Source organism: Urocitellus parryii, chromosome 16, assembly GCF_045843805.1.
Source record: "Urocitellus parryii isolate mUroPar1 chromosome 16, mUroPar1.hap1, whole genome shotgun sequence".
Classification (NCBI taxonomy): Eukaryota; Metazoa; Chordata; class Mammalia; order Rodentia; family Sciuridae; genus Urocitellus; species Urocitellus parryii.
Window position 1 is genome coordinate 24,514,487 of NC_135546.1, and position 24,897 is coordinate 24,539,383.

The following is a 24,897-nucleotide window of genomic DNA, read 5'->3' on the forward strand; positions in this document are numbered from 1 at the left end:
ATGTACTCATCTTGGATACTGTGAACACAAAGATGATTAGGAAAATTTTCAAAGTAATTTTCTGTGTGTATTTTTATTTGATTTATATATTTCTACAGTAATGATGGACTTGGATTTAATAATCCACTCCCCTGCTGATGTTATTTTTTGCTGTAATTTCTTAGGTCTGCAAAATATATTCAGCCCAGTACAGTAAGTAAACATGTTTGTTATTTGTATTTATTACAGCCATGACTTCTCATCATCCTCGACAAACTTTACCAGAGCAGAGAATAAATGAGAGAGAGGGAAGATATGGAAAGTGTGGCTTTGACTTTTACAACCAAGAAAACAATGGGAAAATATAGGTGAGAGTAAAGTTCAAAAATTGTATTATAATAGACAAAATCAATCAGTAGTCCCTATTTATGATAAAAATTATATGGTCAAAAGACACCAGAGAAAATTAATATCTAAAACAAAAATTCAATGTATTCCAATTATTTTGAGGAGTTTTATATGTCTTTAAGAATAAATCCATAGCCATTTTTTAACTGAAAGGCAAAGTGGAAAATTTGAAATCTAGTCCATGCATCAGTTTTTAACCTGGCCAATTATAAAAGTAGCACTGATTTAAAATTCCAGTCAAACATTTCCACAGAAAAGTTTTCTAAAAGTGATCCTTTTGGGAGTTTCTTGATAAAATGTACATTTTTCTGAAACAAAAGTTGAATTTCTCCTTTTGCCCAAATGGATAATATTAAGAATTGTCGAAAAGTTTCCACTTCCTCACTATTGCTCAATGACAATTCTGATACAGATATCTGGAAAGTGCACTATATAGATAATGCTGTAAGTAATACAATAAGCCATGTCTCTACCCTGAGTAATGACCAGTATATTTACATTGGTGATAAAAATTATGAATATAGAGAAATCCTAGTCCTTGTCTAAAGGAAATTCACCAAGATGAAAAATGTAGGAAAGTCTTGCTTTAGTGATCAAAAACTGGTATTCATTAAAATATTCATAGCCAAGACAAAACCTGCAAGTGTAAGATATGTGAAAGGGCTCTTAACCACAGTGCAGAGCTTGCTTCATACAAGAAAATTTATAGAGAAAGAGAGCCCTATAAGTATAGAAGATATTGAGCAAGCAAATGCTTTGATATATTTTTTGAACACTGCAGATAATATGACAGTGATAAATTCTACAAATTTAAAGAATGTGAAAAAACTTTTAGTGAAAAGTTACAACTTGTTAAGTATCAAAAGATTTATACTGAAGGAGAGACCTGTAAATGTAAAAAGTGTGGGAAAGCCTTAAAAAGTTTTTCAACCCTTACTCAACACCAAAAATTTATTCTGCAGAGAAAACCTACCCATGTGACGAATGGAATGCACTCCAGAACTTTACTCAACATCACAGTGTTCATACAGAAGATATGCCATGCAAATGCAAAGAATGTGATGAAAATTCTAATAAAAGCTCAAATCTTATTTGTCACCAGTGGACAAACCCTGGAATGATACCCCACATATGTAAAAAAATTTTGTAAAGGTTTCAGTCAAAAACCAAGCCTTTAAAATCACCAGAGAATTCATATAGGAGAGAAGCCCTACAAATGTAAAGTGTGTGGCATGAGTTTTAATAGAAACTCAAATCTTGATCGCAACAACAGGATTCATACTGGAGAGAAGTCCTACAAATGTAAAGTGTGTGGCAAGAATTTTAAAACAAACTCAAATCTTGATTGCCACAAAAGGATTCATACTGGAGAGAAACCCAACAAATGTAATGTGTGTGGCAAGAGTTTTAGTGAAAAATCATCACTTACTCAGCACCAGCGAATCCACACTGGAGAGAAGCCCTACAAATGTAAAGAGTGTGGCAAAGCTTTTAATAGCATCTCACAGAGTAATTGTCACAAAATGATTCATACTGGAGAGAAGCCCTACAAATGTAAAGTGTGTGGCAAAAGTTTTTATACAAACTCACATCTCTATTACCACATCCGTATTCATACTGGAGAGAAGCCCTACAAATGTACAGTGTGTGGCAAGAGTTTCAGTCAAAAATCATCACTTACTCAGCACCAGTGAATCCACACTGGAGAGAAGCCCTACAAGTGTAAAGAATGTGGCAAAAGTTTTAATCAAAAAATAGATCTTATTCGGCACATGAGAATGCACACTGGAGAGAAGCCCTACATGTGTACAGTGTGTGGCAAAAGATTCCGTCACAAATCATCACTTACTCATCACCTGCGAATCCACACTAGAGAGAAGCCCTACAAGTGTAAAGAGTGTGGCAAGTGTTTTAATCAAATATCATCACTTACTCAGCACCAGCGAATCCACACTGGAGAGAAACCCTACAACTGTAAAGAATGTGGCAAAGCTTTTAATACCATCTCACACCTTAATTGTCACAACAGGATTCATACTGGAGAGAAGCCCTACAAATGTAAATTGTGTGGCAAGAGTTTCAATCAAAAGCATCACTTACTCAGCACCAGCAAATCCACACTGGAGAGAAGCCCTACAAATGTAAAGAATGTGGCAATAGTTTTAATCAAAAAATAGTACTTACTCGGCACTTGAGAATCCACACTGGAGAGAAGCCCTACAAATGTAGAGAATGTGACAAAGATTTTTTTTTTTAGAGAGAGAGAGAGAGAGAGAGAGAGAGAGGGGGGGGGGAGGGAGGAGAGAGAGAGTGAGAGAGAGAGAATTTTTAATATTTATTTTTTAGTTCTCGGCGGACACAACATCTTTGTTGGTATGTGGTGCTGAGGATCGAACCTGGGCCGCATGCATGCCAGGCGAGCGCGCTACCGCTTAAGCCACATCCCCAGCCTGGCAAAGATTTTAATCAACAATCACCACTTATTCGACACCAGAGAACCCATATTAGAGAGAAGTCCTATAAATGTGAAGAATGGCAAAGCTTTTAATATTGAAGATCACCTCTTACTAAACATTATAGATTTTATACTGGAGAGAAGTTTTACAATGAAAACATTGCATCAGTGTCTTTAAGGGTGAATCAACCCTATTTCACAGTAGTTCAACACTATTTCACACCAGAGATATGATAGCACAGAAATCATATAAATGTAAAATAGGTGTCAGAGTCTCCAATAGTTGTTCACATTCTACTCAGCACCTCAGAATTCATACGAGTGAGAGGATGTACAGAAAAATTTTTGCAAAGCTTTTGGCCATTGATGCATCATTTTTAAAACACTGGAGGATTTATGGCATATAGATACCCAAAGAATGTGTCCAAGATTGTATTCAAATTTCCGACATTTTTTAATTACTGACCTCATATCTGTAGAAAATGTGGAGTAGCATCTGTTCAAAGTGTGTACCTTGGATAACAGCAAAATATTTACAAAAACACCTTGACATATATAAAGATGGTAGTAAGTTTCCTATCTATAGCCCATCCCTCGAAGTATTTGGGATCTAGGAGGGAAAAAAATCATTTAAATGTAGAAAATGGGTAATTGCTTTGGACATTTGCTGAAATTTTTCTTGACATTTTTAGCTGATATTATAGAAAAAAGGAAATAGAAGTATAGAATTGTGCATCCCTAAAAGGATATAATTTTAGTATAAATCAACAATTACTAAAGAGTATCATTTTTCACAACTGGAGAAATAATAATACTCAGAGTTGATTATTTCAGAAGTCTCTTAAGATTTATATGAAATTTAAAATTTAAAATTTTCAGAGTCCCTTGAACTTAGGGACACTTAATCAGTAAACCACATCCTCAGATTTTTTTCTTTTTTATTTAGAGATAGGGTTTGCTGAGTTGCATATGTCCTCACTAAGTTATGAAGCCTGACTTTGAACTTGCAAAGCTTCTCACATCCCTAGGCTCAAAGCATGGTCCACCATGCAAGTTTTACAGAGCGTTTTTACTTATATTTCATTACAGATGCAATTTGTTGCTAAATAAAGTGTGAATTTCTTAATGTTAACCTTGTCATGCATTTAATGATGTTATTAGGTCACACATCTCCCACTATACACTTTGCTAATGGATCGATGCAATAGTAAAACCTTCTATTGGGTGAATAATGCTATAATTTCTCCATTAATTATTTCATATGTTCAATCAAGTATTATTTGGAGAATATTATTTATGTAAATTATATACTCTCTTGTTTGTAATTATGGGAAAATTAAGAGAGTTATAGGAAGGACCTAGGGATACTAAAATAATGCCCAGATATGCCTAGTTTGAATTATGAGTTTAACATTTCACCCTTAGAGAGTACCAGCACTCCCTAAGGGATCTATAACTCCAGAGAGTTATACAAGCTCCCAATCAGGGAGAGGAGAAAGACCCAAGAGACTAGGAGCCAATGTGCATAGTGTGTATTCAGGCAATAAAGGAGGATTGCTGAAGGGGGAAATAGTCTTAATGTTTCCTGGGGAATCCACATGGTCCATAGGCCCATCCTGACTCTTGGACTGAAGAAACCATGCAGTTCCTCATGAATTTTATGACATTCATCACTGAGGTGACTATACTCACCTCTAGTGTAGGAAAAACATCACAATTTGGGACCACCTCTTTAGTTTTGGATACCCAGTAGAAAATGTAACTAGAAACATGTAAAATAATGACTGTATAAAGAAAAAGACATACTATAGGAGCATTTATGCCCCCACATTTTTTATTTCATTATATATTTTGATTTTGTAGACCCATTGGTTCTATTTAATAATTTAGAATATAATGTTTGTTATACTTATTGGATTATATGATACATAGCATGTGTCATGGTCTAGCAGAACCCTCTGCAACCCAGTAATTATAAGGTACTATTAACTAACCATGTCCCTACTCAGATCTTATAGCTCCAAGAGCCCATAACACCACAGAGAGAGAAACACAATTTTGATTGAAATAAACCTCTAGACTCTCATCTACAAGTCCTGTTCAAAAAGTAAAAACACAATATTCTCTTCATATGTGAACCTTTTGGGTCTAAAAACACCACCCACCAACATTTCATTTAACTTTATTTGGGAAAATATATATTGAAATATAATGATAAGTTCTAGGAGAATAATATTCAGAACATTCTTTATTCCAAAGGGTAAATATCTAGGTTTCATGCTTATCTCCACATTATTTTATGCAGAAAACTGGCTTCATTTTACATATGAGAGTTTAAACTATTTATAAGTCCAGGACGGAAGATTCAGTCCTAGAGGTCTAAGGAAAATACTAAAGATCTTCCCTTTTCTTGATTGAATAATGTCTGAAGTCTTTGATGAAACAGATAAAGAATGCTGATTTCTCAATGCAACTGGCTGGGTGGCTCACTCATTAGAATCCCAATTTATTTAGTCATCTCAAGGCTATCAGTCCCTCCTCTAGGATCTGACCTGTTCTTGGGAGGACTTCGTGTTCTTCAGGGGATCACCAGGTCATGCAAGATGTTAGAATGAATTTTCTTTGTTCTAACTTGTATTTATTCAGCCTCACTTTCAATACAAGTTAGAAGAGGACTTCAGACTCTCACCTGTGGAGAGGATGCTCTGCCCAGCAATTCCCAGTCAGGACCCTGAGAAGCTCTTTGGGACTCCCCAGTACATAGGTTCAGTGTTGGGGTTTTCCTAGTCTGGCAATACAGTTGCCTGTGTCTTTCACTTTTGCTTTCTCCCTTGTTTTCATAGTATTACTCAAGGAAACACTGTCTTGTGTGAAGAGAGTGTCTTCCTTATCTATTGGATCTGACCTGCAAAGTTGAGCAGCTGCCCACAAACTGAATGTCACAAACACATGTATGTGTTATCTAATCAGTAACTAGCATATCTTTCAACTGCATGATTTTTTATTGCACGGGGGAGGAAGTTGAGAATGCTTTCTTTGAGTGCCCACAGCACTCTTCATAGTATTCATAACACTACTATGTAATGTTTCCTCTCTGCTCAAATTGTAAGTATTGTTCTTGTGTTGCTTTGGAAAATAAATAGAAAAGAGTTGTAAACCAAAAATTATGTGATTATACCTAGTTGCGCAGACTGCCTTGGGCAACTCTATTTACCATTGTTGTTTTGTATGGGCTCAAGGTACTCTTTTATACTTTTATTTAACCTTAATGACATTACCATTCATTGAACAGTTTTTAACTCACAAACATACTCGGTATACAATTTTTCCCCTGTCATTTAAAAAATTTCTTACTCTTTTTAGTTATACATGATAGTAGAGGAAATTTTGACATATTATATATGGAGTAAAACTCATTTTAGTTAGCATTCCATTTTTGAGGTGTACATGGTGTGGACCTTCCCTGGTGGTTTATTTATATATAAACATTGAAAGTTGTGTCTGATTCATTCTACTGTCATTTGTATTCCTATTTCCCTTTTCTTCCCTTCAATCCAACTTTGTCTAATTCACTGAATTTTTATTCTCTTCCCATCCCTTGTTGAGTGCTTTAGCATCTCTCTATATTATGTATTATATGTAATGTCTGTTTCATTCTATTATCCTTCCTATCCCCATATCCCCTCCCCTCCCTGCACTCCTCTCTACTTAATCTAAATAACTATTCTTCCCCACCCCCCATTGTGAATTAGCATACACTTTTCAGAGAGAACATTTGGCCTTTGTGTTTGTGTGTGTGCTTGTGTGTGTGTGTGTGTGTGTGTGTGTGTGAGAGAGAGAGAGAGAGAGAGAGAGAGAGAGAGAGAGAGAGAGAGAGAGAGGAGGGCTTATTTAACTTAGCATGCTATTCTTAAGCTCTATCCTTTTACCACCAGATGGCATAGTTTCATTCATCTTTAAAGCTAAGTAATATTCCATTTGTGGGGGAAATTTTATATATATATAAAATTTTATATGTATATATATATATATAATTTATATATATATATAATTTTATATATATATATAATTTTATATATATGTGTATGTATGTATATATATATATATATATATATATATATATATATATATATATATATATCACATTTTATTTATCCATTCATCTGTTGAAGAAAACATAGGTCTGTTTTATGGTTTATCTATTGTGAATTGTGCTGCTATAAGCATTGGTGCAGCTGTCTTCCTGTAGTTTCCTTTTTTAAGTACTTTGGGTATAGTCCAAAGAGAGGGATAGCTCAGTCAAATGATGTTTCCATTCTGGTTTTTCAAGGCATCTCCATACTGCTTTCCATGGTGGTTGCACCAATTTGGAGTCAATCTCATGAGCAATATGTGAGGGTTCCTTTTCCCCCACATCCTCACCAACATTTATTTTGCCTGTATTATTAATGATTTCCATTCTGTCTGAAGTGAGATAAAATCTTAAACTAATTTTGATTTACATTTTACTAATTGCTAGATGGGTGGAATGTTTTTTCATATATTTGTTAATGGTTTATATTTCTTCTGTGAAGTTGTCTGTTCAGTTACTGAGTCCATTTGTTAATTGGTTTTTGTTGTTGTTTTTGTTAATTTTGAGTACTTTATATACCCTAGACATTAGTGCTTTTTCTGAATTACGTGTGGTAAAGATTTGTATAAAATCTGTAGGTTCTTTCTTCACATTATTGTTTCTTTTGCTGAGAAGCAGCTTTTTAGTTTGAATATATCCCCCTTATTTATTCTTGATTTTTAATTTTTGTGCTGTAGGGGTCTTGTTATGGAAGTCAGATTGTGGACCAACATTCACCTCAGATTTTTAAATGGCATCCCAAGTTCATGAATGTTTTCTGTTTTATTGTTTCTCTTACTTTCTTTCCTTATAGATCTGCATATTCTAAAGAGTCATGAAATGATCTAGCTTCACATACATGATTTTCTGATGACTGTTATTTTTCAATATGTAGCTGCAGATTATTTAAAATATAAATCTATTTCAGACTTTAAATAAAGCACATACATGCCTTGGGTAGAAAATATTCATTCTATCAGTAGATCAACATCAAAACTATAATATATATGAATATATATAAATGCCTGGATTCAAATGCATGCACATCCACCCCAGACCTTGGCCCATAACACTTATTGTATACTAGTTCTACACTTTAGAACCTCCATGAAAGCTGTTATAAATCCAAAACCTGAGACTCACTCCTCAGAAATTCTTCTTTTTTTGGGGGGTACGATGATGAAGATTGAACTGGGGGGCACTCAACCCCTGAGCCACATCCCAATCCTTATTTTATGTAGAGACAGGATCTCACTGATCTGCTTAGTAAATTTTTTTCACTGAGGCTGGCTCTGAACTCATGACCCTCCTTCCTCAGCCTTCCAACCTGCTGAGATTACAGGCAAATACCACCATGCCCAGGTCCCCAGGGAGCCTTCTTGAACTGGTTGGAACCCAATTGTTCAGTATGTTTTGTCCTATACCTCACAATTAGAGATGAAATTATTTTCCTCTCTATGAAAAATCAGGGGTACAAAGATTGGACTCAACAACACCTAATTACACAGCAAGTCCACATTACAACAAAGGTGTGGTCTGTAATTCTCCACCTCTCCAAAGAGCTCTTCTTGGCTCCACAAAGTTGAGAGTACTGGCCAACCTTCTGCCATGGCTCATTCAGAAGCCTCCAAGGAAGTGAGTGTTTATGAGGGACAGAATTCCTGGTGGCACGTTGGTGATTAATGGGCTATGCCAGGGACTAAGGCGGAGCCCAATTCACTAAAGGCACAAAACTTTCATGTGGCTGGTTCAGGATGGGGGCTGCATGAGGGGATACTTTTCCTCCACCCTCAATGTGTCTTTCCTAACTGTTCATATGCTGAAATACTTGTTCAATGACTTGCACTCTTTTCCTGTTTTATGTTTCCCTCTCATGTGGCTTTGGAGGTCTCATGCTTTGGCAATTATTGTGACTTTCTTTTTCAGTTTTCCAACCTCCCTCATCCCATCCATGTGGAATTTGTGTCTGTGGATATTAGTTTTCATTTCATATATTTCCATTTAGTCCAAATTTCCATTACCACTAGAAAAAACAATGTTTAATTCATTATCATGCTTGTACTTACCCTTCACATGTTGATAATGGCAGTGTTCAAGAACTATCTTCTGATTTCTACAACTGGAACATAAGTGGGTCTGCTTGAAATGACTGTCCTTTCTTTTGACTCTAAATAATATAGCACTTTAATGCTTTTATGTATATTTATATTCAGTACCCAGGAGACTGAGCCTGCTTTTTACATGGTTTTCTCTCTGAGAAGGTGGAGTTGATTATGTAGGTTTCTTAGAGTGGACTCCAGCTCAGACTCTGCCTCGGCTCTGCCTAGCTTCAATCTGGCTGTGATTTCTACAACATGTGACCTATAGCTCTTCCTCTACTTTTCTTAATTTTAATATTTCACTTAGAGCTTGAGCCACAGGACTGTCACTTTGGAAAGGATGACATACCAAGCAATCACTACCCACAAAAAATGTGTGCTCCATGTGCAAACTAGGAAAGAAGGGCCCCTTACACACTTAAGGGCTTCAGGGAAATTATGGTGTTGCCAAGAGTCCCGCACATCAAAGTAGAGGCATTTTAAGTTGTGGGACGGGTTTGGACTAATTTGATTTTAGGACCAGAAGTAGAGTAATTTAAGTTTCCTTATCAACATGAGAAAATGATCTCAATCAAGATCCTTTTGCAGGTGTGTCCAGGAAACATTAAGAGTTTGAAGCCCAGATCTCTTGGATTGCTGTTATCCATCAGAGAAGACAATAAAATTAAGAGAGATGACATGTCCCACTGGGGCAGCCACAGTTCTGTGTTCTCCATTGGAAACTTTGGGCCTTTCTACAGACATTAAAATTACAAATCTGCAGAGACAGAACTTAAACACATCCTTTCCATAAATCTTACAAATGTTTGTGCTCTGCTCAGCTTATTCAGGTGACAAAGTACCTCTGTGTCTTCAGATGCAGAGTTAGTGTGGATTCTAAAAAGGGCATTGGAGGAGGAAATTGAGTCTACTAGTGAGCTTCCCCAGTAGCTTCTTTGCTTCTCAAAGAACCAAACATCTTTAGAAGACAATATCCTCATTGCACCATATGCAACATTGTACTCTGAGCTCATTAGGACTGTTGGTGCCCAGAGGACCATATTCTGTATGGTGTAATGAGGATATTGTCTTCTAAAGTTGTTTGCTTCTTTGAGATTCTGCTAAAATGAGTCAATTTTTCTTATAGGGAATGTCAGTTTTACTTCTTCATTTTTCAATTTAATAACTTCATTGGACATAACTTACATATGGTATGTCATGTAGAGATTTTAAACACTACTAATTTGTATAGTTATTACCAGGGAATTAATAAGTTTTAATATTTTGATTGATAATCTTGCTTTGGTCATCTTCATAACTCATAGAACAATTATTGTTTGAGTAATTGTACATTTTGAAATCTTTAGAGGGAAATGAGGTTCTACGTTCAATACCTCATTTTATAGAAGGGAATCTCACGTGGTTAATAACTTTCAGTTGGTAAATGTCAAACAAGGGACCATGATCAGAAGGGAGTACATTAAATATTTTAGAAAATCAAATAAATGTGCTGGTAAGTTCCAATTCATGGTGCCAAATTATAGGCTTGTAAATATAATTCACAAGAATTTTGAAGAATGTTTTTATGTATTAGTCCATTCTGTTTTAATCACTAAAAACCTTTTGTAATATCTAATAATGGAAATGTGTAAATTCAATTTTGCTTAGAGGAATATTCAGGACACTTGAAATCCATCCTGCCCTGGTCACTTTCAGATTTTTTTCCAAAATTCAATTTTTCATGTCATTAGCATGCCCAGATAAATGTGACCCTAAGACACACAGAATAAGATAAAGAAGGAAAACTGAAAGCAGATCTTGACTCTTCTATCACAATATCAGTCAAGGAAAATGGACCCTCCTGCAGGATTGTGTGGATTTTTCAGTAATGAGAGCTTGGGGTCTGCAGAGAAGTGCATGGGCTTTCTTATCCCTGAGGAGGTCCACAGAACACAGTAGAGGAGAGTGTGGCTGTGGAGTCTCTAAACAAGACCTCCAGAGACCAATCAGGAAACAGGCTTGATTTTATTGTGCAGTTACCATGTATATGTACTCAGGCAGTGCCTAAACAAAATATAGCAGCCACCAATGCAATGTCTGCTAACTGTCCTTGCAGTGAACAATCAACAAGTTGGACTCAACACATGGCCTCGTGCCCAGAGCTGTGCCGATGGGGTAAGCAGTTTGCCACTCACATGCCTAGCATGGGGAGTGTCCTGCCATACAGACACCCTTAACCTATGCCCTGTATGCAGTACTCCATGCACTTGTCCCCACTGAGAAGCATTTCTGGGGCTTCTTCTTTCTTGACTTTAAAGAACAATTTCTCTTCTAGTGGCTTTTCTCAGGAGAAACTTAAAATAATAGTAATATAAATATCATAGCTGTAAGTGTTAACCCTGAGTTGCATTTTCAAACGCTGACAATTTGCAAAAGCAACCCAGGGTTCTCATATCTACTTCTCACAAAGAGCTGCCATTCATTCAGTCAAGTATTGCAAAGGGTTTGCTCATCGTGTTACTGGAGGGTATGCTTTGCAGCAGAGGGTCTGGGTGATGGTGTCACCCTCTCTGAGATGTCAGTCATTTCTCCCTAGTGCTATTTATAAATTCCCAGCACACAAAGAGCCACAAGTAAGAGGTTTCTGCCGAAGCTGTCATCAGTCCCAAGCCCACTTGCTTGAAGCAAGACCAGTCTCAATTCTCCATCTCCCGTTTGTCTGAATACCAAGAGGACATGGAGAGGGTTGGCAGTAGTGGTAAAGCTGAGCTCTGTGATGAGAACAACCCCAAGCTGTAAGTCTGCACATGTGTTGTTAGGGGGTGACAGATCCTATTTCCTCTCCCGTTATGAACAGGATGGTGCTCAGATTGCATATGGGAGAAGAGATGTTTCTTCCTCTCACTTTCACCCTGGAATGTGCCCACCCAGAGGGTCCAAATAACCCTGACTTGCAGTGGGGTATCCTCCTGTAATTCTCTCTACTTCTGTCCTGATCACCAGCTCCTGTGCACTGCCTGAGCAGTCCTCACTAGATGGTTGCAACACAGATGATGGTGCATGTATCTTACAGCCATCCCTGACTTTAGTGACAGCACCATATCTAACATGACTCCTTCCTGGATCCAGATACTAAAGGGAGTCTTTACTATCAGCTCTAACAAACAAAATGTGATTTTTTTTGAAAATTTCTTTTTCATGTGTGATCTGTTTTTTCTCATCTCCTCACTTGGCCTTTCCTTCTTCTTACCATATGTGAATTCTCCAAATGTAACCTATTTCAGAAATCTGTGTCAGATTCCCTGTGATTTACATATACTTCCACACAGAATGCCCACTCTACGGGGCAGCTTGATTTCTCCAGTGCATAAAGGACATGAGTGCCCAGTACAATAGGGCACCTGTGGAACAAGCTGGAAGTATCACTCTGTAGACCCTTGTTTGAGGGGTGTTTCTCAGATTACCTCCTTCATGTCAGAGAGTTTGTGTTATGTCTCATGATCTCCTGGACTATGTTGTGCCAGGCATAATGTGCACAGCTGGGAACATACATAGCTCAGGATTTCAGTCATCTATGAATCATTCCCATCCCCAGGATGCTTCCTAACAACAATGGTACCTTAGCATGGACATTACTATACTTCACAACACTACCATGGTACATTTACACAATTTTAACCATATATACTTGATGCACATCATTTACAGATGATTGTGGTTCATCTGGAGCTAGCAGAATGACCAGACTGTGCTTTCTCCTGGACACTACCTGTATGAAGATTAGTTCTCCTCATTATTGCATGAAATTGTGTTCCTTTGTTTGAAGCATACTATCAGGAAAGGGTCTAAGTTTTTCCCAATACTGATATATAAATTTACCATTAGAAAACAATTTTCCATGAGTTTTAAGGCAATGAACAATGCATCCATGAGTTCTAGACTATTACTGCAAATTCATGGTACCTGCACACTCCAATTTGTATAACTGCAGATTCCTCAGCTACACTGACCTTAAATTCATCCAATGGCCTGGAGACCTTTGTGATTAAACACGTTATTTATTGAGTGTTAGAAAACTTGCATTGTGTAAGATTCAAATGTTTAAAATGAATTAAAGCAGATTCTGTGTGTCACAGGAAAGTGATAGAATGCAGTTTTTGGTTTTAAATTTCACATTTGTTTTTGTTGTTGAGACAAGCCAATTTTAAAAACTTCCTCCTTTCCTTTGTACCCCAGATTGAACCCAGGGCACTTAGTCATTAAATTATCTCACCAGCCATTCTTTTATATTGGGAGAAAATCTTGTTAAGTTACTGAGCTTTGGCCTTGTAATCCTCTGACTGCTGAGCGGATGGGATTGCAGGCATTCAGCCTCACCTAAAAGCTTTTTTAAGTTATTTTTATATGCTAATATAGATCAATTTAAGCTTATAGTATAAAAATATTTATATAATATTTGACTTACATAAAATAAATTCATAAGAATTGGCATATGGCATATATATATAGATCTCACCCAAAATAACTAAGGCCTAGTGATTAAATGTGAACCCTAATATATTTGGGGAGTACCTGGGATTAAACTCAGGGGCACTAAACCATTGAGCCACATCCCCCCTCCTATTTTGTATTTTATTTAAAGACAGCATCTCACCAAGTTGCTCATGGCCTTGCTGTTGTTGGATTTCAACTCACCATCCTCTTGTCTTAGCCTCCCAAGGCACTGGGATTCTAGTTTACAATTTTTAAATTTATATTCTTTTTTTTCTGGATTTACCATGGGAGACTGTCTTTTTCTAGTGATTTTTCATATTTCACAAATCCTGGATGTTTGCACTCATATGTTGAAGCTGAAAATGTTGATCACAAAGAACCACAAAGGAGAAAAGCTTTTTATATCTGTTTTAAGAGACAGTTGGCAAGGAGTGTCAAAAAGCAGTTAAGAGGGAAAAGTAACTCTTAGGTTTTATAGTCCATAGTTTGAATTGTATAAGTAATTATTAGACTCTGGACATTCTAAGAAGACTTCACAGGTTTCAAACATCAAAATGATATTTTAGAAGGTAGAAATTGCACTGATTTGAATACTACACATATTCAATTAAAATGTTGGATCCTATATGTAGATACCAATTAAAAATTAAAGAATAATTAACACTTCAAGGCAAGTAGCAAAAATAAACAAGGATGGCTGGAAATAAAAGCCATGTCTCAATAGTAACCTTAAATGTTAGTGGCCTAAACACACCAATCAAAAAACATAGGCTAGTAGTCTGGATTAAAAAAAAAATCCAACCATATTCTGCACCCAGGAGACTCAGGAAAAGACAGACTGAAGGTGAAAGATTGGGAAAAAGCATACCACTCACATGAACCTTGAAAGCAAGCAGGGGTCTCCATACTTATATTAAATAAAGTAGACTTCAAACCAAAGTTAATCAAAATAGATAAAGAAGAACATCTCATACTGCTCAAGGGAACCATACGCCAACAAGATGTAACAATCATCAATATATATGCCTCCAAAAATGGGGCACCTATGTTCAAACAAACTCTTCTCAAGTTCAAGAGTGAAATTGACCACAACGTGATCTGGGGTGACTTTAACACACCTCTCTCACCACTGGATAGATCTTCCAAACAAAAGTTGAATAAGGAAACTATAGAGCTCAATAACACAATTAATAACTTAACTCACATATATAGAATACATATCAGATAAGAGGAGGAAGTCCAGCACCACACCAGGCCAGACCAGATGAGGAAACCTGGCCCCACCCCACGCGCTAATCTGGAGGTAGCCTATCAACCCTTAAAACCCCAAATCAAACTTTTAATCATTGAATATTAACAGTTTTCCCATTTTGTTTCCATGATCTTTTTTTGCATTTTACTTTCACCTTAATTTTTGACTTTGCAGTGAACAATTCTTTGGTAATACTTTCATTTAGATTATTTTCCCTGTATTTGTGAATGGATTGTGCCTCGATTTTAACACTGCTCATTGCTACTGTATATAATTTAAATGATTTAATGTTGACCATTTAACTCATGACATTATTGAACTAATTCCTATGTTTCATTAGTTCATGGATATTGTTTAGAAACATTACAGAAAGAATAGTATCATCTGCATATGCTATTTGATTTTTGATGTATAAAATCCCATTTAATATTCTCAAATAATATTTAGAAGTTAGAGAAGCATACTTTTTTTTTCTTTTCCTAAAAATAAATTGATAAACACTTCAATTCACACCATTAAGTATGAAAACAGTTCATAGCTGCCTTTAAGTGGATTGAAAAAGAATTTTCCTCTGGTCATAATTGGCCATAAGTTTTACAGTAATTTGGTAAGTGATTTGCAAAAAGCTTTGCTCTATCAAAATGATTTTTGGAAACTTCCCATATGACAATGTCCCTCTTGGTCATGAAGTCCAATCATTCTTTTTGTTGTTGTTCTCAGTTTGCTATGGGTTTTGAATATCTGGGTCAACATCTACAAAAAGATGGTCTGCAATTTCCATTCTTATGCTGTGTTAGCTGGTATTTCTGGCCTTACAGAAAGAATTAGTCAATTTTCTTCTTCTACATTTAGACGTGATAATGAATTATTCTTTCTGATCCTTATATGTTTCATAGAAATCATCCGTGAAGCCTCCTTTTTAAAAATGTGATTACTGTTTGGTTTTTTGGTGGGTCAATTTTTAGCACTGGGTTTTTGCCAGGTTGGCCTCAAATTTTTTAGCATAAATCCTCCTCCTGCTGTGGCCTCGAGGTAGTGAAGACTAGTGGCATATGCTCCCATATCAGCATAACTGCAAGTATTATTATGAGCTACTGTAAAGTTAAATGTGGATTTGTAGCTCTATTTTATATTTCTTCACATCTGGGTCTACTAATGTATTTATTGATTTCTGAAGTAATTTTCAAAGTTGATGATTATCTAGCAATTTATCTATATTTTGTTGTTTTCCAGACTCGAGATTTTCTTGGCAATTAAGATGGAATAATGAAGAAGCATAATGTGGGAAAATGAGAACCTGGCATTTTGCTAATTGATCTCAAGATGCCCCGTGAAGAATGGAGAGTGTGCACCCATAATCCTGTGAGACAAATAAAGCAGAAAAGCTAAATTATCATTTTATGTAGCCTAATATGTGATCTTGAGTAACTTTCATATGTCTTTACACACTTGTTTAATTTTTAGGGCCGAATCTAAGTATTTTACCATATTTAAATTAGGTTATGAGTGGTTTATATTAAATTTTGGTGAGTTGTGTAAGTTTCTTATATTTTGGATGTTGAGCTTTTTCAGACATGGGGCTAGAAATGGTTTTCTTTAACCCAGTCTACTTTTACATTTCATTGATTGATTCCTTTCCTGTATAGAAACATTTTTAGCTTTATATAGTCTCAGCTGTTTTTCCTTGCCCAGTCTCTGCATATTCTATCTAAAACCATTGCCAACACAAATGGCAAAAATAATTCTCATTTTCTTCTGGAATTTTTATGCTTTCAGGTTATATCACAATGAGATATAACCACACACTTGTGGACTCAATCCTCAAAATGTTGGTAGGTAACACATACTGCAGTGGATGTGCAGAAGAGGAAATATTTGGACATCCTTGCCAGGAATATAAATTTGAATAGACATTAAAAAAATTAAGGGTTTTTTCAAAAAATTATAACTAGAGATGCAATATGACATAGACCTTGAGAATATGCCTGTATATTTAGGATTCTTCACAAAAATAGAATACACAGAAAATGTACATGTGTATACAGAAGGGAGCTTATTATGTTTACTCACATAATCATGAGAGGAATAGTCACCAAATGTTTGCCTACAGGATGGCAACACTGGGAAACTGGTAACAGCTCAGTCCAAGTAATTGGAAGCTTCACAATATGAGGAAGCAAATGAAGCAGCTGTGGTCGAGGATAGAGGACTTAAATGATCCTGGTAGATGAAAAAACGAATAACCTGGTCAACAAGTGGGCTAAGGACCTGAACAGATACCTCTCAGGAGAGGATTTACAATCAATAAATATATAAAAAATGCTCATCATCTCTAGGAATCAGAGAAATGCAAATCAAAACTACTCTAAGATTTCATCTAACTCCATCAGAATGGCAGCAATTATGAAAAACAACAATAAGTGTTGGTGAGGATGTGGGGAAAAGGTACACTCATACATTGCTGGTGGGACTGCAAATTGGTGCAGCCAATTTGGAAAGTAGTATGGAGATTCCTTGGAAATATCGGAATGGAACCTCAATTTGACCCACCTATCCCTCTCCTCAGTCTAAGCACAAAGGTTTAAAAACAACATACTACAGGGACACAGCCAGATCAATGTTTATGGCACCACAACTCACAATAGCTTAACTATGGAGCCAACACAGGATCCCTTCAGTGGATGAATAGATAAAAATGTGGCATATATACACAATGGAATTTTACTCAGCAATAAAAATAAAATCGTGGCATTTGCATGTAAATGGATGGAGTTGGAGAAGGTAATGATTAGTGAAGTTACCAATGCCCCCGCCTCTAAAAACAAATGCTGAATATTTCCCTGACATAAGGGGGCTGACACATAGTGGAGTATGCAGGGGGAGCATAGGAGGAATAGATGAATTCTAGATAGGGAAGAGGGGTGGGAGGAAAAGGGAGGGGGACGGGGATTTGCAAGGATGGTAGAATGTAATGGACAACATCATGCAAAGTACATGTATAAAGACTTGAATTGGGTGTCAACATACATTACATAAAAAAGATACAAAATTGTGATTTATAAGTGTATTAAGAATTGTAATGCAAAAGAAAAAAAGAATCGCATTAACTTACATTAGGTAGAGGAAAGTGAAAAAAGGGGAAGGCAGGGGATGTGGGAATAAGAAAGAGAATGAAACAGACATTAGTACTTTATTTATGTATGTGACTGTATGACTCATGTGATTCTACAATATGTATACTCAGAAAAATGAGAAATTATATCCCATCTATGTATGATATATCAAAGTATATAAATGCATTATACTGTCATGGATAACTAATTAAAACAAATAAAATTTTTTAAAAAGACTACGGTAGAGCCAATGGTGCAAGTCCACAAAGGGGACTTCAAGAAGCTTGGAGCATAAGCAGGTGACTGCTTCTCTTGCTTTTTTCCAAATCAAACCTATTGAGCACCAATATATATGTTCATTACAAGTATTCCCCAGGCTTTCTGACTCAGCCTTCTGGAAGCACACTCACAGACACCTGCAGAGATCTTCCACATTCTGTCTTAAAACTGAAAAAGAAAATGATGGTGGATCTCTGTCACTGGTAAGGCAACCCTGGGTCGATACACCAGAAACAAAAGAATATTCTCCAACAACACAGATAAACTGGAGGACTTTAGGATAAGTGAGATGATTCCAGTTGCAGAAATACATTGTATACTCTATGTTCAGAGCCGGGAAGAAAATAAAATGGATGTGTAGGGAGAGCCTGTTTGTTATCAGGGAGGATCATCATTAATATCACATCATATACTGGAATTCCAAAAGACAGCAGGATTGTGTTTTTAGTGTAGAATTGGATAATTATGCGAGATGATGGGTTTTATCATCACATAGCAATTGCACATACTTATGGGATTCAGTGTGTTGTTTATATATACCCAAATACATGTATTCATAATATCCAAACACCCTCTTCTACCCTTGATGCCCCCACACACTCCTCAGCCATACTCATCACTATTGTACTTGCACATGATATTATATTAGTTAACATATGAGATGTGACACTATTGTGCATGTCTTCACTTAGCATGACATCATCCAATTTCATCTATTTTGCAGACCATTAGAGGAGTTTGTATTGATGGCTGAGTAATACACCATGGTGAATATATAATATACTTTCTGGTGGATATGTTCAATTGCTTACCTACATCACTGGCTTTTCTCTATATCTGTATTGTTAAACATACTGTTATTCAACTTGAATTTATGTAACAATGAAAGCAACAACTACAGAAGAATGAAGAAACTGGGAGTGGGGGGCACATACCTGCAATCCCAATGGCTTGGGAGGCTGAGGCAGGAAATCCACGAGTTCAAAGACATACTCAGCAAATTAATAGGGACCTATACAGCTCAGTGAGACCCTGTTTCTAAAAAAAAAATGTTAAACATGACTGGGGAAGTAGCTTTGTGATTGAGTGATACTGGGACCTATCCCTAGTATACCACCCCCCAAAAAATAGTGAATAAAGAAACAAAAAAAACTATGTACTAATCTGATTTTATCACATGAAAAGAAGCCAAGGCATAAGAAAAATCATATTCTTTAAGTTTGTTAATATAAAGTTAATAAGCTATCTCTTTGAGTCTTTCACAAAATGCAATATTTTGAGAGCATTCAGTAGGTTATATTACATGAAAAACTGCACTTGTGCAAATAATGAAATAAAACCTCAGCCAGGTGTGGTGGTGCATGACTGTAATTCCAGTGTCTCTGGAGCCTGATACAAAACCAGCCTCAACAACTTAGGGAGGGACTAAGCAAGTCAGTGAAACCCTGTCTCTAACTAAATTACAACAAAGATCAGGAATGTTGCTGAGAGGTTGAGTTCCCCTGGGCTCAATCCACAGCATTAAAAACAAAAACAAAGATAAAAAAGAAATAAGACATTAAGGCTGCTGAACATTTATATTTTCAGTGTTGCAAATATTTGTCCCAATACTCCCAAGTTTGCTTCATCCATCAATTTATAATGAAAATCTCTAGTTATTTGTTTGTGAGAGAAAGGAGATAGAGATGTTCCTGAACTCTGCCATTCCTTTGCTAGTTTCTGCCATAAGCTAGGCAAAGATATGCCCATTGTGATCCCCAAGGTACTGTGGCTCAGTCCTTTCTCTTCGTGCAAGGATGCACCTTGAGAAGTGGATGTTGACTTGACTGCTAAAGTGGGGAAGAGGTAAAAGGGAAGTAATGTGTGTGGGCATGAGGGTGGGGTGTGATAATGATGACTACTGTCCAAGTCCTACCCATGATCATCTTTTTAAAATGTACCCAGTAAATGGTTTGTTTTCTTATATATCTTCTGGGATCCTGATCCTACAGTTAAATGTGAGGGACCCTATTCTCCATACCCAGCTACCTTAGCATTGTTTTTCTCAGTTTGATGCCTCACAATTTGAAATACCTAGTCCCCCTTCCTCAGACCCTTGACCTCATGTCTGTTTTGCTTATATTTTTAAGATCTGGGCAATCCTCAAATACTAAGTTGCAGGTGAATCCACAATTGATGTTCCTCTTCCAAGGATAAGGATAGACATTTTCTCTCATTGTGGCCTCTACCTTTCACTCACAAAATGGGGACATTATACACGTTTGCAAACCTAGATATTATCCTGAGCCAACCTATAACATTAAAGTCAAGGATTCAATCCCTTGGTCTGGGGTCAAGGTTATAGCATCTGCCTAGCACATGTGAGGCACTAGGTTCAATCCTCAGCACCACATAAAATTAAATATATAAAATATGTTACTCTGTCCACTACAACTAAAAAAAACAAAAAAGGCTAATCCCTACCAGGGTTGTGATGGCACATGCATGTAACCCCAGCTGCCCTGGAAGTCGAGCCTTGAGGGTCACAACTTTGAGTCCAGCCTCACTAACTTGGCAAGACCATATCTCAAGGAAAAATAAGAATGGGATGATGATAGAGCTCACTGGTAGACCATATCTAAGTCCTGTCCTCAGGATCACAGGGGAAAGTTTTTAATTCCTATCTTTTTTCTATGATTTAACGTCACAACAAAAAAGAAGGTGGCTTAGGGATAATTTTATATTTCCTAAAAACAAGCCATGTTAAATGTTCAAGTGTTCCCATTTCTTGAAAAATTCCCAAGTATTTTGCTTTTGATATTATGGTCATTAGAACTGTCGTTAATTTTATGTTTGCTACTTACTTTCTTATGCACATAAATAACTGATGATATTAAATTTTATTACTGTTCTGAGCTCATCTGTTGCTGCTAATACTAATTAGTGAACTCCTACATTAAAATATCTACTTAAAATCCACTTCAACCTCATACCTCATATTGGAAAACCACAAAAGTTAGACAGCAAGAAACAGAAGTAAGTTGCAATAACCCTTTGACAAAGGCAAAGATACTGGTGAGAATCTCAGAAAAACTCTATTCCCTAAAAGTCAGAAAACAAGAGAACAAGACAATAATCTCCCCCACACACATGATTTTATTCTTTTATTGCTGAAAAATTCCATTGTGTATATATAATGCAATTTTTTTTTATCCATTCATCCACTGAAGGGCATCTAGGTTGGCTCCACAGGATAGCTGTGTAAAATGGTGGTTCCATTCTCAGATTTCCAAGGTATCTTCATACTGCTTTCCATTTTGGCTGCAGCAATTCGCAGTCCCACCAGCAGTGTATGAGTGTGCTTCTTCCTCACATCCTCGCCAAAACTTGTTGTTGTTTGTTTTCATAATAGCTGCCATAATAAAATTTTTACTATAGTAAAATTCACAAACACACACACACACACACACACACACACACACACTCGGGTTTTGCTTTGGTGTCTCTGGACAAGACCATGTGGAGTAGGAACCTACAAACACAATGTCATCCTACTGCCAGTTAAGAGTAGGAATTGGTCCATGGGCAGAATTCTGGAATCACCCACAGCATCTCCCATAAACTTCAGAATCAAAGGGTTGTGAGGCCTTGACATGTCAGAGAAGCCTCACTGTTTTTCTCCCCATTTCTTGATAGTGATTTCTGGGCCAATAAGCTGTGCTCTACTTTAATTACATTTTATGTATTATCTAAAATCCTCTCTTGCAAGAACACAAGAACCAAGAAACACAACATAACCTCCATATCCCTGGGATCACAACCAGCTATAGTGTCAGATCTTTGATTGCTTTACTTATTTACTCACTTCATTTGATCTATTTATTAATACAGGTAGACACCAGCAACCGCTCTAGGTCCTGTTGGAAGGTAACAGTCACACACCTACACACAGCATCCTAAAGGGAGACTGTTGAAACAGGAATTCTGACCCTTCATTGTTCATGAAGACTCACCCAATATCAGAACTTTGAATATTTTATTTTGAGGCAGGGTCTTGCTAAGAGGCCAACTGTGGCCTCATACTTGAGATCCCTCTGAAGCAGCCTCCCAAATGCCTGGCCTTACAGACATGTGCTACCAAACCTTGTCCTTTGCTAATTAAATAAGTGCATAGCTGCTGGTTATCATCCTCCAGTGATATATGTGATATCACACCCCAAACATTAAAAAAACCCACACAATTCCAAAGCTCAAGTCTGATTTTGCTGTGTGAGGTTGTGTAATGGGAAGGGACTCCAGGGAGAGAGAGAGACATCAGCTCAGAAAAAGTAGGTTCCTAGGTTTTCATGGCAGAAAACAACTTCATTTGTCAGGCGCATGGATACACCTATTTAGAAAAGCAGATACACATTCAGGAAAGAACGTGAGGAACCGGGAATTCAGTGAAGTCGGTAGCATGCTTGCCTTGCATGCACAAGTTCCCAGGTTCAATCCCCAGCACCACAAGAAGAAAGAAAGGAAAAAAAAATGTGAGAAAGCTCTAAAGAGAGAGACAGCAAATACGTGGTCTGACGTGTTGCTCTTTGTTAGGGACATTTAAGTGGGGCTAGACTAGAGATGGGGCCAGAGCAGGCTTCTGTAATTTCTCACCCATTTTTCTAACCTTGCTCACATCATGCTCGTATTTGGGGGTACAGGAATCTTGTCTAGGAGAAATGCTGCATTGCAGGGAGTTGCTTTTTTTAACATATATCTGATCTTTATTTTTAAAAATAGTTCTTAGTTGGACAGTATATCTTTATTTTATATATTTCTATTTAATGTGGTGCTGAGGATTGAACCCAGTGCCTCACAGGTGCTAGGCAGGTGCTCTGTCACTGATCCCAAACCCCAGTCCCTTGTGTTTAATTTCAAATAGTTTGTGGGCATTCCTGCGTTTTGGTGATATATGAATCTTTTTCTTTGAGGTTCAGAGTAACTTTGTTCTTGGTATCCCAGCTTTGCTGTCCCAACCAGACGTGTTCCACAGTTCTTTATGGACCTCAAGTGTTGCTAGAGGAATGATTAAATGATCATTTAGTTATCAAAGCACATAGGGCAGTGTTTTCAGGACAGATGTCTTAAGAAAATGCTCATTATTAGATTTCTATTTTTACTTATGTATTTAGCCATGGACTCATATGGATTTGCAGTGATCCACAAACCAGCAGATTTCAGAAACTTTTCATGTTGACAGCTCTTTTCAAATGGTTGAATTCTGATTGAGGCACATTCCATCGAGGGTAAACATTAAGATGCTTTTAACGTGCTCATGAATTTTCCTGGCTAGCATATTGCAGAGGGTTTCCCCAGTTTTCTTGCCACTTTGTTTATCTCATTGATGTTGAAAAACCTCCCAGATGCAAGGAATGCACCCGAGAGGCAAGCTCCTGCAGCTGGACACCCACAGACCCCCACACCCACTGATCCAATTCTCCATCCCCCATTAATTGGGTGTCAGGTGCTGTTGGATTGTTAATTATTGGGTAAAACCCAGTGTTTTGCCCCTAAGGAGCCCAAGTTTTAGCTTGTTGGTTATTGGAACCACTGGGTTGGTTATTCATTTTTCCTTGCCTCTCAAGACAAATCTGAGCTCCATCCAGGGACCTATATCTAGTGGCACTGGTAGCTTAGGAAAATTTTTAATTTTGTTTAAGAAAACTAACAGAAAGTATAATATCCCTCATGGGGGAAGGAGGGGTTCTGGTCCCAAGGTGTCCCCGACTCTTTCCTTCTTCTCACCCACATAATCCTCTCATCATGGGCCAGACAACCGGGTACTGCTAATCCCTGGAATCCTGGGCATGTGCCTTGGAAATGTTCCCATTTCACACATGCAGCAAAACTGGTCCCCCAAATACCTGGGCTGCTGTTACTGTGAAGCAAAAGTAAAAATACTGAAGATGGGGACTGGGGCTGAAGCTCAGCCATAGAGCGCTTGCCTAGCACGTGTGAGGCCCTGGGTTTCATCTTCAACACCACAGAAAAATAAATGGATAGAATAAAGTTATTGGATTCGACTCCAACTAGAAAAAAATATTTTAAAAAATAAATACTGAGAAGGCAATGTATCTAGCAATTAGGGAAATGCAAATTAAAACTGCACTGAGCTTCTCTTTCACTCCAGTCAGAATGGCAATTATCAAGAATACGGTAACAATAAATTGGTGAGGATGTGGGGGACAGGGAATGCTCACACCTTGTTACAGAAACTACAAGTTGGTGCAACCCCTCTGGAAAGCAGGTTGGAAATTCCTTTAGAAATTCAGACTGGAACCACCGTCTGACTCAGTCAGCCCACTCCTCAGCATAAAGAGGATAAAATCAGCATACTACAGGGACACAGCCACATTACTGTTTATGATAGCACATCTCACAATAGCTATGCTATGGAGCCAGAATAAATGTCCATCAACAAATGAGTAGATAAAATAATTGTGGTATATATACATGGTGGAATATTATTCAGCTTTAAAAAAGGATGACCTCATAACATTGATCAGTAAATGAATGGATGTGGGGATTATCATTCTAAAGTAAAATAAGGCAATCCCCCCAAACCAAAAGTCACATGTTTTCCCTGATATGTGATATCTACATCACAAGGAAGGTGGGGCACAAAGAGAAGTTCAGTAGATTAGACAAATGGGAACAACAGAAAGGGAGGGGAGATAATAACAGGAAAGACAGTAGCATGAATCAACCATAAT

General features: G+C 37.2%; 2 pseudogenes; both read left to right on the forward strand.

The window, feature by feature from the left end:
- The first annotated feature begins 729 nt into the window (after positions 1-729).
- LOC144250565 (uncharacterized) lies at positions 730-2,935 on the forward strand (annotated as a pseudogene).
- An 8,832-nt stretch (positions 2,936-11,767) lies between these two features.
- Positions 11,768-24,897, forward strand: part of LOC144250566 (uncharacterized) — a 36,578-nt pseudogene continuing 23,448 nt past the window's right edge.